The 15771-nt window shown below is 35.3% G+C and overlaps 1 protein-coding gene across 1 annotated transcript in view; it reads left to right on the forward strand.

Annotated features, from left to right (window-relative positions):
- LOC111058380 (monocarboxylate transporter 12) overlaps nt 1–15771 on the forward strand; it is a 119594-nt gene that overhangs the window by 31465 nt on the left and 72358 nt on the right. The window lies entirely within an intron of this gene.

Genomic DNA, 15771 nt, shown 5'->3' on the forward strand with positions numbered 1-15771 from the left:
TTTCCTCTTATTTCTCTCTCTCTCTCATATGCAGTTCAATAATTATTTTCTTAGTCTATATTATGTAAATTCATCCATAATTTTGCTGTATTAAGCTATTGTATATAAATAAGTGTAAAAGCCAGTATATATTGTAATCAACATGAATAAAGTACTCAATCAAACAATCTCATCCTTCTATAACCTATTCATTTTCCTGCTCCTCTCATCTCTACTTTTCTCTTCTCTTCTTCTTTTTCCGCTTCTTCCCTAATCTTCTTTCCTTTTTCTCTACTCCACCTCTTCCTCACTCCTGTATTTCTCCTCTCCTTTGTTATAGTCTTATTTTCTACTCATATTTTTTCTCTTCTTCTAACTTCTGCTCTCCTCTTTGCTATTCTTCTTCTCTTTTCTCCTCTTCTTATCTCCTTCTTCACTTCTCCTCTTCTCTTCATCTTCTCTACTATTTTTCCTCACCCCTTCTTCTCTTATTCTTATCTTCTCTTCTTCTCTTCCTCTTATCCTCTTCTTCTTCACTTCTCCGCTACTCTACCTCTCTTGTTCTCTTCTATTTTGCTTTCCATTTTCTCTTCTTCCTCTCTCCTTTTCTTGCCATCTTCTCTTCTTCTGTTCGTCTATCCTTCTCCTCTCATTCTCTGTTTTCTCTTCTTCTATACTCCTCTCCTTTTCTCCTCATCTCCTTCTTCTCCTACCTCTCTCTCCCCCTAAACCAATTCATTAGTCATACCTCAAACAGATGTCCTTTGTCTGAGTTCTGAGTACCTACCCACATTAGGCCACACTTTATACCCCTCTAAACCACGTGATAAAGTGACTGACTAACGGGGTTTACCTGGAAACCACCCTTATTCAGTCACTCGAATCGATTTTGCATAATTATTACATGTCTGTGGATGAGATACTGTGTTTGTAAGCCACTAGCCAGTTGTCAAATACAGTCTGTGTTCTGACAAAGATGATTTACCTTGAATTTGACGATTGTGTATCACTTACATTTTGCTGGATACTGTATTCACATGAATACTGTATTTGTAACTCACCAGTTGTCAAATACACTAAAGACTGTGTTTTTGCAAAGATGGTTTACCTGGAATTTGTTGATTATGAAATATGCCTCTAGTAATGTACGTGGGGATACTGTACTTTATTCTTTATTGATTCATACAATAAGTACATCATTAAAATGATAGGGAGAGAAAAAAAAGGTACCAGTAACCTTGTGCTATTCCTCTCCCAAATTTAGGAAATTGAGGAGAATTTAGGAGACATGTTTCTTATTAAACATGGAAATTGCTTGTCTTTTCTTGTGCTATAACTGTTCTTTATTAAATCATTCCTACTGTCAAAAAGGATACAAGATGATACATTTTTAAGAGTTCAATTTATTCAATATCTACCTTTATTCTTTATTGATTCATATAATAAGTACATCATTAAAATGATAGGCAGAGAAAAAATTAAGTAACCTTGTGTTATTCCTCTCCCAAATTCAGATAAAGTTACACATAGTCCGAAATAGGTTAAGTCTTGTAGTTGTTCACTTCACAAAATTTCAGTCCTTAATTATTTTCACAGAGTACATTGTATTATACATTGTACAAATGTACATGCTTCAAAACCAAACAGAACATATATTTCAAATTATTATCACTAAAATAGGAAATATTCATATTTAAGGAAATAATTTTTCCTACAGTTACGTTGAAAAGTGGCCATTGCTGCACTGATTACAGAACGCAAAGAATCACTTTTCCGCTCTAGTGCGGGAAAAATTTTTCTGCACTCCAGATTTGCAACATGGCAACGCAAAATACTTAGTAGGTTATATGGAGCAACAGTGCAGCGAAATCAAAATGAAGTTGGTAACAGTGACTGCTGTGGCTGCTATAGTGAGCAGAGGTGCAACGAAGCACAACGCGCAAATTATTAGTATTATATATTATAACCAAGGACAACGAGGACTTTAGGATTTTAGGATTAAGGTTTTTATCAATAATAAAATTACACAGAAAAACATTTGATGCATTTCAGGCAATTTTACCCATAATTACCCACTTTTCATATTCAATGGTAACTGTAGGAAAAACTTAATGTGAAATACGTGCACAAAGTTCCTCTGCTGCACTCAAGAAACCATTCCGCCCTCGCCTACGGCTCGGGCGTAAACGTTTCTTTCGGTGCAGCAAACTGTCACTTTGCGCACTAGTTGCACAAATAACTATTGCAGGACCAAAAAACAAACTTAATATTCTTGACAGTAACTTGACAATAATTGTTGAAGTGTGGTCAGACAAAGATAGTTTAGGCATTGAAAAAAGATAGCACATGAAAATATCCCATGGTATAGGAAGTTGATATTCCAAATTTGCATTATAATCATTTTGAAGTTTATTAGATTCAATGATAAAATTAAAGGCCTCTGTTTAATATCCATTCTTATAATATAATTTATAATAATTGTCGATGATTTAGAATGAGTAAACCCCAAAGAAGAAATGAAATTTCATTTTTTGTTTGTGGTGACGAAACAAAATTATATTACTATTAAATAGTATAAAACTTTGAAGTGAAAAAGCACTCACATTCTTTGATGTGGCGACGTCCGTTTCGTGCTGGTATCGCACATTTTCAAGCCAAACAGGAACTGCTGAGTTCACTTTGAAGTTTTATAAAATTTAACTAGCCGTCAGGCTCGCTTCGCTCGCCATATCCGTCTAGCCAGGGGGCTCCGCCCCCTGGACCCCCGACTGGATCGTCCAGGAATGAGATCAGCAGGCTCGCTTCGCTCGCCTGCATTTTTCATTTGAGCATTTTTATCATATGTTAGAACAATCCAGTCGGGGGTCCAGACTAAATGTCTGGCTAAACGGATATGGCGAGCGAAGCGAGCCTGACGGCTAGTAATATAATATTCCCAGGATTGAAGTAGCAGTGCCTAATCAATTTTTCCGCGATAAATGCATTTAAATCTTCAACTTGGTGCCAACCTAACAAAGTCAACTCAACTTAATGCCAACCTGACAAAATTATTAATTTAGTTGCCAGTTAACAACTGTTTCGAAGAGGTACTCTAGATTATAGTTCTATAGTAACATATGATATGGAAATTTCAATTATAATTAAGAGATTGGGAGAAGAAGAATATACATGCTAAAAGACGAACTTTAAACCCTTAAAAACAACCCTTAGAGTTAAAATATTGCCAAAAGATTTCTTAGTGCGCCTCTAAAGGGCCAACTGAACATACCTACCAAATTTGAATGTTTTTGGTCCGGTAGATTTTTAGTTATGCGAGTGAGTGAGTGAGTGAGTGAGTGAGTGAGTGAGTGAGTGAGTGAGTGAGTGAGTCAGTGCCATTTCGCTTTTATATATATAGATAGTAATAATAATAGTGGAAACAAGATGGATAACCAACAACAAAATTATACTATGAAACAGGCTTTGATAGAAAGAAAATCAAATTTATAACCATTGTTCAAAGTTATAATTATGCAGGCCCAATGGTGATGTTATTTTGTCAATTTATTCACTGTGGAATACTTCAAAAATGGAAGGTTCCATTCTACTATTTTAATATAAAAAATTGGCAAAGATAAAAAAAAAATTCAAAAATATCTTTATTTGAAGTTTTTTTTCAATCTATATCAATATATTTTTTGTTTATTTTGTTGACCAAGTTAATTGTTGGCTACATAATAAAGAATATTTGAGGAAACTATACTGAATTACAGAAGAAAAAACAGACAAATTGACAATTTATTATACAAAAATAAAACAGTGTTTCAAGAAAGTTGAATCTTGAAACTTTTGAATTACGCGCGCTAAAAAGTTGACATTATAAAGTGCTGCACCCTGGTGACTTTCTTTGCAAACCACAAGTAGTGGCAAGACTGTGACGTCACAGATTGTTATAACGAGAATTGAATTGGGAAGCTCTGGGAACGAAAACAGCGTGTATTTTCAGTAGGCAAGGCAAGGCAATGGCTGCCCGCGGCCTAGCCAAACTCCTTTGAACAGTTTTTCAACGTTTTCTGTGCATTATCTCGTGTTTTACGCTATCCTAAACTTATATTTAACGGGAAAATTTTCACTAATGTGGTTTACTTCACCCCGACTATTTCACACCACAATTAATTTCTACATTTAGCATTTGTTCGGCGAAAAATATGGCGATCAACACCTAAATTTGACTTTTTCAAAGAGTGCCACCATTGCATTCATTGTTTTAGGTAGTATCGGGTTAGTGAGTGATTTTTCAGAGTTTATTACTCAGTGGTATCAAAAAATAGGTTTACGAAAAATACTAGAAAATTTTCAACTACAAGCCTTCTGTGATAATACTTTAATTTCTATTTTGAAACAGTGATAACTAACCTCTTTCAGTTTGGTAGCCAACTATAAAAAATCAATTTTATGTCTATTGTTTGACTGCTTGTAGCATTTTGAGTTCAACTAGGTGATTTTAATTACTTGAAACTAACATTTTAAAATACTATTTGCTCATCATTTCGTTTCTCTTTTCATGATATAGTGAGGTTCACGTTATAATGGCAGTAGAGAAAGACAGGAGACAGCGTTGCCAATTCTCTGTCTTGTCATTTTCAATGATTAAATAATACATTTTTATAATTGAGATTGAATATTTTGATAATTAATTATATTTCTACATAGTGTTGAAGACCTATCTGGCAACGTTGAGGAGCTAGAAAAGGATAGCGCTTCCTGCTTTGTCGAATGATAGACAAGGATAGCAACACCAATGTTGATCAAATACTACCAATTATTATGTGGACACTTCACTATGGAAACGTTCACTAATTTTTGAACTCTCAAACCAATCCCAATTTATTGTTGAAAAACTAGTAGTTCTGTGAACAGTAGACCTCACGCAGTATTCTCAAGTAGGTACCTGATTGGAACTATAATAGACCTTATGGAAATACAGCAATAGACTGGCTTCTCCACACATCTGTGTAATCACTTGTCAGCTGATTTATGATGAATAATACTATAGTCTGATTTTTACTCTAATATTGGCGTATGAAGGAGGCTCATTTTTCTTTTTATATTACCATCCTTGAAATGCAAATTTTTCAAAAACCTTGTATATACGTCGACGCGCAATTAAAAAAGGAACATAGGCCTACCTGTCAAATTTCATGAAAATCTATTACCGCGTTTCGCCGTAAATCCGCAACATATAAACATTTAAACATTAAGAAAATTGCCAAACCGTCGACTTGAATCTTAGACCTCACTTTGCTCGGTCAACTATCTGACAACGTTGCAGAGCTAGAAAAGGATCTGCTTTGTTGAATGATAAACAAGAATAGAAACACCAATTTAGATCAAATACTGCCATTATAACGTGGACCTCAATATTGCTTTTTTTTGTGGATATGTCGGCTTCGTTTCCATCAATTTGTATTCTGTTTTCTCTCTTATCATTTTCTATCTCTTTTGCCATCATTTTCTATCTCTTTTGCCATCATTTTCTCGCTCTTTTCATCATCGTTATTTGTGTAATGTGTGTCAAAGTGGAACAAGGCCAAATTCCTCGTTGAATTTCAATTAGGTTATGTGTTGTTGTTGTCGATCACGTGACTTGATTTCAAGCAGGTACTTATTTTATTGTGGATTCATTGTTGTTATTCCGGTGCTTTTTACTTGATAGGAAGTTCATGTGGAATGAGGTGTTTGTGTATGTATAGTGAGGTTTTCGTGAAAATAAAGAGAAAATGATGGGGAGGCATTATTGTCACTTCTCCTTTTCTAACGCCTTTTACAGTTGATAGTTGTGATCCAACTCATCTCGATATATCCCTATTATATTAAGCGAGCAATTTCTGTATATCTGGTTATGTTCAACGGATCTCGAAAACGGCTTAACGATTTCACGAAATTTGGAACATAGTAGGTTGATGATATAAAAATTCGATTGCACTAGGTCTCATCCTTGGGAAAACTCGCTGAACGACATTAAAAGGATAATTCATCCTTGGCTGAAACAGCTGAGACTTTCGTCGTCTGTGGATAGTACTGTAAAAAGTGAGGGAGTGATTCTGTGGAAAATCAAAATATCGCATCCCCGAAATTCATAAGCTGACGTATAGCCAGCTGTAAAATATAAACACGATCATTTTTGAGAATTGTGTTCTGTTTATCAATAAATAAAAATAACGAGCGAAGCTCGTGCCCCGATATTCTGTTCTTATATTAATAACTAGCCGTCAGGCTCGCTTCGCTCGCCATATCCGTCTAGCCAGGGGGCTCCGCCCCCTGGACCCCCGACTGGATCGTCCAAAAATGAGATCAGCAGGCTCGCTTCGCTCGCCTGCATAATTCATTTCGGCATTTTTATCATATGTTAGGACAATCCAGTCTGGACCCCCAGACTAAATGGCTGGCTAAACGGATATGGCGAGCGAAGCGAGCCTGACTGCTAGTAATATAATATTTCCAGGATTGAAGTAGCAGTGCCCAATCAATTTTTCCGCGATAAATGCATTTAAATCTTCAACTTGGTGCCAACCTAACAAAGTCAACTCAACTTAATGCCAACCTGACAAAATTATTAATTTAGTTACCAGTTAACAACTGTTTCGAAGAGGTACTCTATCTAGATTATAGTTCTATAGTAACATATGATATGGAAATTTCAATTATAATTAAGAAATTGGGAGAAGAAGAATATACATGCTAAAAGACGAACTTTAAACCCTTAAAAACAACCTTTAGAGTTAAAATATTGCCAAAAGATTTCTTAGTGCGCCTCTAAAGGGCCAACTGAACATACCTACCAAATTTGAACGTTTTTGGTCCGGTAGATTTTTAGTTATGCGAGTGAGTCAGTCAGTCAGTCAGTCAGTCAGTCAGTCAGTCAGTGAGTGCGTGCCATTTCGCTTTTATATATATAGATTGATGATTTTTGTTGATAATGATCAATTATAGCAATTACATTATAGTCGCCAAAAAATAGCCTTTTATCATAATTTTATGATAAATCAACTGACTAAGTCAACTGACAGTCACATGGATTCATGATGATTGTGTGACTGTTTGAAAGCAGTGTTGGAATTGGAAATTGATAGCGCAATAAATTGATTTCCTGTTTAGAGAAGTCACACCCACTTGTGCTCTTATCAGTTCATGTGGGAGAGACATCATCTATAATATAATGAAGGAAAGAACTGGCTTATGCACGTACGGGATAGGAAATTCACGAATGACGCATTACGTCTGAACTACTCAACTGATTAACTTGAAATTTTGCATATAGATTCTTAATTCACCGAGGATAGTTGTAGGCCTATTTTAAATTCTTCAAAATTTCAGTAGGTCGAGTTTCTAATTAGACGAAGCACGGGTTTCCTGCTAGTTGTACAATAAATAATCGATGTCAGATCGGATAGAAATATGTTGACGAATCGAATGTAGAGTTTACTTGTGGGAAGAAAACTAACTTCCAAAAGCAAAGGTCGTCGTCTTGGTGTTACTCCATCACACAAAACTATCACCTCATAAAAGAGGTGGCAGGTTGTCGGTGTGGCATCTTGTCGCGTTCCCATGAACAACAGACCGTAGATAAACTAGAGGGCCAAGTCATATGAGGCGTTTTTCTCAGGCGTTTTCAGACGAGTCGGCAGGGCAGGAAGGTCTCCGATTGGCTGTTTAACAGCTGATTCCCAAACGCCAATCCAATCAGCCAATCGGAGAGCTTTCTGCTCTGACGACTCGTCTGAAAACGTCTGAAAGAAACGTTTCGCAAGACGGTAGAGTATAGATAAGGGAACAAGCCATATGAGGCGTTTTTTTAGACGAGTCGGCAGAGCAGGAAGTTCTCCGATTGGCTGATTATCAGCTCAGGATGAATATACCATTTGTAAAAACTAGAATTCTTACCCAGCTGCGACTAGCATCAGACAAGGGAGTATACCTGTTTAAGAATAGAGGAGTTTGGATTAACTCTACTAGAAACTGCCCTATTTGTAATTACGGGGAATTAGAAACTCTAGAACATTTTTTGTTGCGCTGCCCCATGTAGGCTATAGAGGATGTAGAATTCAATTTCTGGATATATATTGTCGAAATATAGTGAATAATGAGGACAGGTTAATGGTATTACTGTCGAATCTGACGGAGGAAAAAATAAACAGTTTTCATCTATGTGGTTAAAGCATTAGAAATAAGACAAATGATATGTGATCTTGTTTGAGAGTGATCAGAAGCTATTTATTCCTCATAGGAAATATTGTAACCTTTACCATCAAAATTGTGTAATATTGTTGTTTATTGTATATTGTTATGTAGAGAGTTTATTTTTTTACTATGTTTGTTGGCTCAACTCTATTTGTATGATTAATGTGAACAAATAAATTGACGATTATTATTATTATTATAAGGGAACAAGCCATATGAGGCGTTTTTTTCAGACGAGTCGGCGGAGCAGGAAGTTCTCCGATTGGCTGATTATCAGCTGATTCCCGAACGCCATCCAATCAGCCAATTGGAGAGCTCTTTGTCGTGTCGACTCATCTGAAAACGCCTGAAAAAACGCTTCGTATGGCTTGGTCCTTGATAGAGGTTTGTGTCAATGCTCAATTTGAAAATGAAGCTACAAGTTGAAGTGTGTAGTGTAGCAAGTCGAAGTCCTTTGTGAAAATATCCCCCAGCTAGATTGTGTGTGCTCCAATTTGTGCTATTTTTAGCAGATCCGGAAGGTGGATCGTATCCCACTTTTGTTTCTTGGCTCTTGTCCTGGGATTTGACACGCACTAGAATGCCTGTATGTCATTCAACTGAGGTGCAACATGGTTGGCGGTTACTTGATACTGCATTGATAGGGGAAAAAAATTGTGTTGAATTTTTACACATTTTATCAAGAGCTTCGAAAGTTGTGTGGGGCATTCTTTGAGGGTTGAGTGTAAGAGAGGACCGGCTGCGTCCTAACTTTGCCTTTTTATAGTGAGGTGCATGTTATAATGGCAGTGGAGAAAGACGGAACGTTGCTAGATCGTTTTTTAACAATGTAGAAATATAATTATAATCCGGTCCACGCTTTGAGTATTTGATTAAAATTGGTGTTGCTATCCTTGTCTATCACTCGTCAAAGCAGATAGCTCTATTTTTTCCAGTTCCGCAACATTACCAGATCGTATTTCAACAATGTAGAGATAGGCCTGTAATTGATGAGCAAAATATTTGATTTCAATGTTGAAAATTTATTATGCAATCATTGAAAAGTATATTTTATTGACGAATATAATATATTAAATAAAAGACTGAGAAATTGTCAAAAACTACAGATTTATTTATAGAAAGACCGCTTTCGGTTGTTACACCATTGTCAATCGAGGAGCTGGGTGCAAAAACGACCTCAGGCGGCTGAGGTCGTTTTTGCATCAAACGGTTTAAATCATTCTCCATCATTGCAAGCACATGCCATCAAAATCTCATCGCTGTATCTTGAAAACTGACCAAGTTATACGGAATTTTCTGTCAGCATGCTGGCAGACTCTCCATATAATCAGTGCTGAACGTCAAGTCGTTGACTCTGATGGCATCGCAGCACTGCACCTACGGTTTGCTAGGTTATGCTCTAGGTTATTATGAGTACCAATCTTAATAATTGAATAGTTCATTATTCTAAACAATAGATCAATAAACGTATTGAATATATTTGAGAGACATGACTTTCTGCCTTGAAACATTTGATGGATGCAAAAAAGACCTCAGTGGACTTATTTTCTATGATAAATATAAAAGTGATAAAAAACTATTTATTCATCATTCTAGTAGCAAAATAAAGAGAAAATATTGAATTTTCATTGATATAAACACTTCTAGAGATTGGGTGTGATAATATTGGGAAAAAGTATGAGAAAATCTTTACATGCAATTTTCTCCTCTCTCGGATAAACTGCTCTCTTTAAACTCTTGATAAACCGGTCTTTCTAACTATCAATAAATCTGTGCTTTTTGACAATTTCTTAGTCTTTTATTTAATATGAATAATTACCACAATATCAACTTCTCAACTACACGAAAAGTAATAGTAACTAAATTGAATTTTATAAAAAAATGTGGTGTGGCGCACTCGCACAACTTTACTTGCCGTTATGAAAATTGATAACGTGACGCTAGTGTCCACGCGCATCTCAAGTCTACTATTCAAAAATCTGAGCCAGCTGGTGCACTACCTCCGTAAACAAAGCCATAGTGCATTCGTGTGACGACGTTACTTATAGTGAATGATTTAATAGAATCAACAGTTTGCAAAATTGAAGTGAATATAATATAATTATTTTAAACAATAATAAACAGTTAATATTACATCAGATATACCGGTATCAGCTATATCCTCTATAGAAGGCAGTGGCAAGGCAGAGAATCGGCAACGCTGTTCCTACTATCCTCCTCCACTGCCATTATAATCTGGACCTCATGATGGTGCTTGTTTAATTGTTTGTGTGATGTTTTTGAAACAGATAACGGTGGATTTGGAATAATTTGGCTTTAGGCATTCACTTTGTATCAACATTTTGTGAGTGGGTAGCAATGATATCCATATAGAATGATCTGACAGTTATTAAGAGGATCTCACTGTCATTGTCTCTTGAATACAGATTGTTGATTAGGAGCATATCAGTTGAATAGAGAGAGAGAGAGACCTGTTAGGCTCAACTCACACTCACGCGACTCAGGTCGAGAAGAGACTCGACTCTATAGTGAGGTCCATGTTATAATGGCAGTGTACGATTGACAATACTGTTGCTGTCCTTTTCTATCATACAACAAAACAGATAGCGCTATCTCTCTCTAGCTTTGCAATGTTGTCAGTTTGCCAGAATATTTTATTTTTACTTTTGACAGTGACTGTATAAAAGTAAACAATTCATTATCAGTCGCCATTTTCTACTTCATTCTATCAAAATACTTGAGTACACAAGTCGTATAATTGATTTAAAATGTATTTTTGAAACAATAAAATAATTTTTAGACATTACCGTATGAGAAACACATTAAAATACCTGAAATGACATTTTAAAAGTTGATAACTAACCATGACTTCATCCATGCTTCAGTTAGCCTACACGTATAGGTTAGAACTACTCGTACCGGTATAAATAATATTGAAAAGTTATTCCAGAAATATTCCCATTGAAATTACTTATTTTAAATAGGATTCATATTTTTAAAATAAATTGGAATAGAATAACTACCAAATAACTCAATTTATGTTGTTTTGAAATTCAGATTGTTGTATCACAGATTTTTAAATAAGCCGCCATTTCAGGTTTGTATAAAAAAAATCTAATCTCAGTTAAGAAAGCAAATTTTTGAATCAAATTTTGAAAAAAATATATATTCTTGATTAATTTGTCGTTAAATTGATTATTTTATCAAGGAAATTATAATTATCATTAGATCAAATTTAATGGGATGAATTGAGTAACAGCTGTGTACAGTCAGTGGCAAAATGGAGAGACTTGGCAACGTTTTTCTCCTATCTTTCTTCACTGCCATTATAACGTGGACCTCACTATAGTCGAGAGCATGTGTTTCCAAATGGTGACAGTCGCGGAGACTAGAATTGACTGGTCTGAGTGTCACCATTTGGAATGGAAACACATGCTCTCGACTAGAGTCGAGTCTCTTCTCGACCTGAGTCGCGTGAGTGTGAGTTGAGCCTAATAGTCTTAAAGGCTCAAAAATATCTTGTCTTGAAGGCTTCAAGCGTGAAGTGAAGAAAGACTATAGTGAGGAGGTCCAAGTTTTAATTGCAGTGGAGAACGATAGGAGATAGGAGTAAAGCGTTGTCGATTCTCTATCTTGACAATGCCTTCTGAGTTTTCATTTTTTTATAAATTCAGTTTCTGGGATTATTGTACAGAGTTATCATAAAAGAATGGTGCGGTTTCGAACATGGTTTAAAGAAAAACCAAATTACTTACAGTTGATGTTGTTTATTCATCTAATTTGTCGTCTCAGGCAGTTTTTCACATAATTGATAAATTTAAATATGTGCGCCTTTAGTCGTTCGACAAAATATCCAAACGATAATCAATTTCTCTCCAAACATTCTAAAATATCATATTCGCTAAAATTTCATTGGTTATGGTTGTCATTGCTTCATTAATCCTGTTTTTAAGTGGTTCAGGTAGATTTTTATTGTAAATTTACATCAAAAACATTGTTTATTCACAAGAAATCGCGAACTGAACCACTTTAAAACAGGATTAAAGAACCAATGACAACCATAATTGAAGAAATGTTATCGAATGTTAAGAGAGATATTTATTATCGTTTGGACATTTGTCGAGCGACTAAGGGCGCACTTATTGAAAGCTATTAATAATGTAAAAAACTGTTTCAGACGACAAATTAGGTGAATAAAAAACATTAACTGTAAGTAATTTGGTTTTTCTTTAAACAATGTTCGAAACCGCACCATTCTTTTATGATAACTCTGTATATCTTGTGCCTGAAGGAAGGTTACAATTTGCTATAGGGAATCTAACAAAGCATAATACCATACCATAGAGTAAGAATACCGTTTAATGATTATAACCATAGAGTAAAGATACCGTAAAGATATTTGATTAACAAATAAATAATCATTGTACTTGTTATCATTTGTCTCTGGCATAACGCTGTATATTATTTCCTCTTCTGATTATACAAACAATAAAATTGAAGATCTAGCCAATCTATTATCAAGGTCAGGATTGATTAAACGATTCAATTTGTTGATGGTTGGATGATGATTTAGATTTTGGAGTTGTTGAAACTGAAATTTTGGTAATCAGTTTGATCTCTGTCAATCTCAATTTGTTTGTGTAATTTTTTTAATTGTATTTCTTCAGTTTTGATTGGTTTGATTAGTGTCTTTATTAGTAGTTTTGATTTGTAGTCCTTGGGTGCCAATCAATGGGATAAGGTCATATTTTGGTATTTTGTCTGTTACTTGCAAATCTTAAGGTCATATTCTTGTATTTTGTCTGTTACTTGCAAATCTTTGACTTCAATGTTGTATCAACTGATGATTGTAATGGATTGGAAGTTTTAGTTGACATTTTTGATAATCTTGATTAAGGGGGTTTCTTTGATAAAGGGGTTCTTAATAGGGGGGTTTCTTTGATAAAGGGGTTCTTAATAGGGGGGTTTCTTTGATAAGGGATTCTTAATGGGGGGGTTCTTTGATATGGGGTTTTTAATAGAGGGTTTCTTTGATAAAGGGCTTCTTAATAGGGGGATTTCTTTGATAAAGGGGTTCCTAATAAGGGGGATTTTCTTGGATAATCTGTTGGGGGTTTTCATTGAATTTTTCTCGGTTTTTTCATGGAATCGTATTCAATCATTCGTTACGGTATATTTTTCTCATCAATTGCCAATAATCAAATCTTAGAATTCTCAAACACTATTTTCAACTACAAACGAACTAACAGTGACTCAGCTCATCTCCACAACCTATAGTGAAGTCCACGTTATAAAATAAAAAATGTTGTCAAGAAAATATATTTGTTTATAATTGAATAATCAATTTTTATAATTGAGATTGAATATTTTGTTTATCAATTATTTGTCTACATTGTTGAAAAACAATCTGGTAACGTTGCGGAGCTAGAAAATGATAGGGCTATCTGCTTTGTCGAATGATAGACAAGGATAGCAACACCAATGTTTGTCGAATACTGCCATTATAACGTGAACCTCACTGTATCACTGTGAATTTGAGCTGAGCCCGTTTGTCTTTGGAACATCTGTTTTTCATTTCATCTTGAGCACAGAACTAGTTGGCGAAAGGCTTGCAACAAACAAGACCTGCAATAATAATATGCAAATCAAAAACATGGGTTGGCGGACTGTTTCTTTTAAACCAGTTTTACTAGGTCATTACCGTTGCTCCTATGTAATACTTCTCTCAGTGATTTTTTGCACAAGTTTATACTTCAGTGCTTTTACGCGCGCTTGAGAACTAGTCAAGAGTGGAGAAAATGAAATAGAATGCATGCTGTAATGATATACGGCTTGTTTGTCGGTGCATTTAGAGCTGTTTGATCTAGTTTTCATTCATATTTATAGCTATAATATATGTATGTTTATGAAGATTCCGATTTTTTTTGTACGGGCGAGGTTGTTTGTTGTTATCACATACTCGGTTGTTTTCAAATTAGTGGAAGGGTTTTGGAAAAACAACCTTGTTTGTCAAATTAGTATAATCATAGAGAGTAAGAAGATATTGTATAGGACGTTTATGTTCCAAATTTCACTGTTAGTTCAAGCCGATAGTCCTAGTAGTTGTTTTTGGTGAAGCTATGTGACGCTGGTAGTCTTTCAAATTAGTGGAAGGGTTTTAATTTTGTTGGAAAACCAACATTATTTGTCAAATTAGTATAATCATAGAGAGTAAGAAGATATTGTATAGGACGTTTATGTTCCAAATTTCACTGTTAGCTCAAGCCGATAGTCCTAGTAGTTGTTTTTGGTGAAGCTATGTGACGCTGGTAGTCTTTCAAATTAGTGGAGGGGTTTTAATTTTGTTGGAAAAACAACCTTGTTTGTCAAATTGGTATAATCATAGAGAGTAAGAAGATATTGTATAGGACGTTTATGTTCCAAATTTCACTGTTCAGCTCAAGCCGATAGTCCTAGTAGTTGTTTTTGGTGAAGCTATGTGACACTGGTAGTCTTTCATACTGTGCCGTTCTTACACTCTCACCCCAACAAAACCGTAATAATAGACAGTAGTCGACAGTAATCGGTTTGAGATAACAAAAATCAGCTTGAAATTTGGAACATGAACGCCCTCTATACCATGGGATATCTTCTTATGCTATGATATATTATAGTCATGGACTCAAACCTTGATCCCTGGACCGATATACCCCTCCCACAGCATCAAGACACTACTACCATAGATTAAGGATAAGCATAAGATATTTGTGCCTAGGTGGCTTCAAACGTCACTGTAAAAGTGGTTCACTGAAAAAATATCCCGATTCTACCTTATTCCCCTCTCACTTTTTCATCTTTCATCTTTTTATACTCCATCTTCTTGTTATCTTTCTTCTCCATCTTCTTCTTATCTTTCTTCTTCTTCCTCTTATGTTTCTTATTTTTCTAAGTTTCCTATATTTCTTGTCTCTGCTACTACGCATAGCAATAACATTTGATCAACCAGCTGAGTTGTATCCAGCATGTTTTGTACAGTTGCGTACAGACTCATGCGCCACGAACACTCGCATTTTGCTTTTCATGAGCTGATGCTATGCTTATAATATTTTATTTTGATTTGATATATCTGTATCTTATCGTTCCTGTACAAATGGAGATACAATAAGCTGAACATCTGCTGATAAAAAGCGAAATGTGCGTGTTCGTGGGATCGTGGTGCTTAAACGTGCGTACAGATTTACGCGCCGCGAACATGAGCAATTCACTTTTAATCAGCTGATGCCAAGCTTTTTATATATCTGTATCTTTCCGTTTCTTCAAAAATACAGATATAATCATCTGATGCCAAGCTTTTTATATATGTATCTTACTGTTTCTTTAAAAAAACAGATATAATCAGCTGATTAAAAGTGAATTGCTCATGTTCGTGGCGCGTAAATCTGTACGCACCTTAAGGCTAGGCACACACTAGTTAGTCAAGACAAGACAAGACATGATCGGACAAGTTTAGTCACAATACTTCAAATAGTTGCTTATGAAGACATGTCTAATTGCAATGACTAATCGGTGTGTGCTGCTTCATAAGCAACTATG

The sequence above is a fragment of the Nilaparvata lugens genome, chromosome 7 (assembly GCF_014356525.2).
Source record: "Nilaparvata lugens isolate BPH chromosome 7, ASM1435652v1, whole genome shotgun sequence".
NCBI classification, from domain to species: Eukaryota; Metazoa; Arthropoda; class Insecta; order Hemiptera; family Delphacidae; genus Nilaparvata; species Nilaparvata lugens.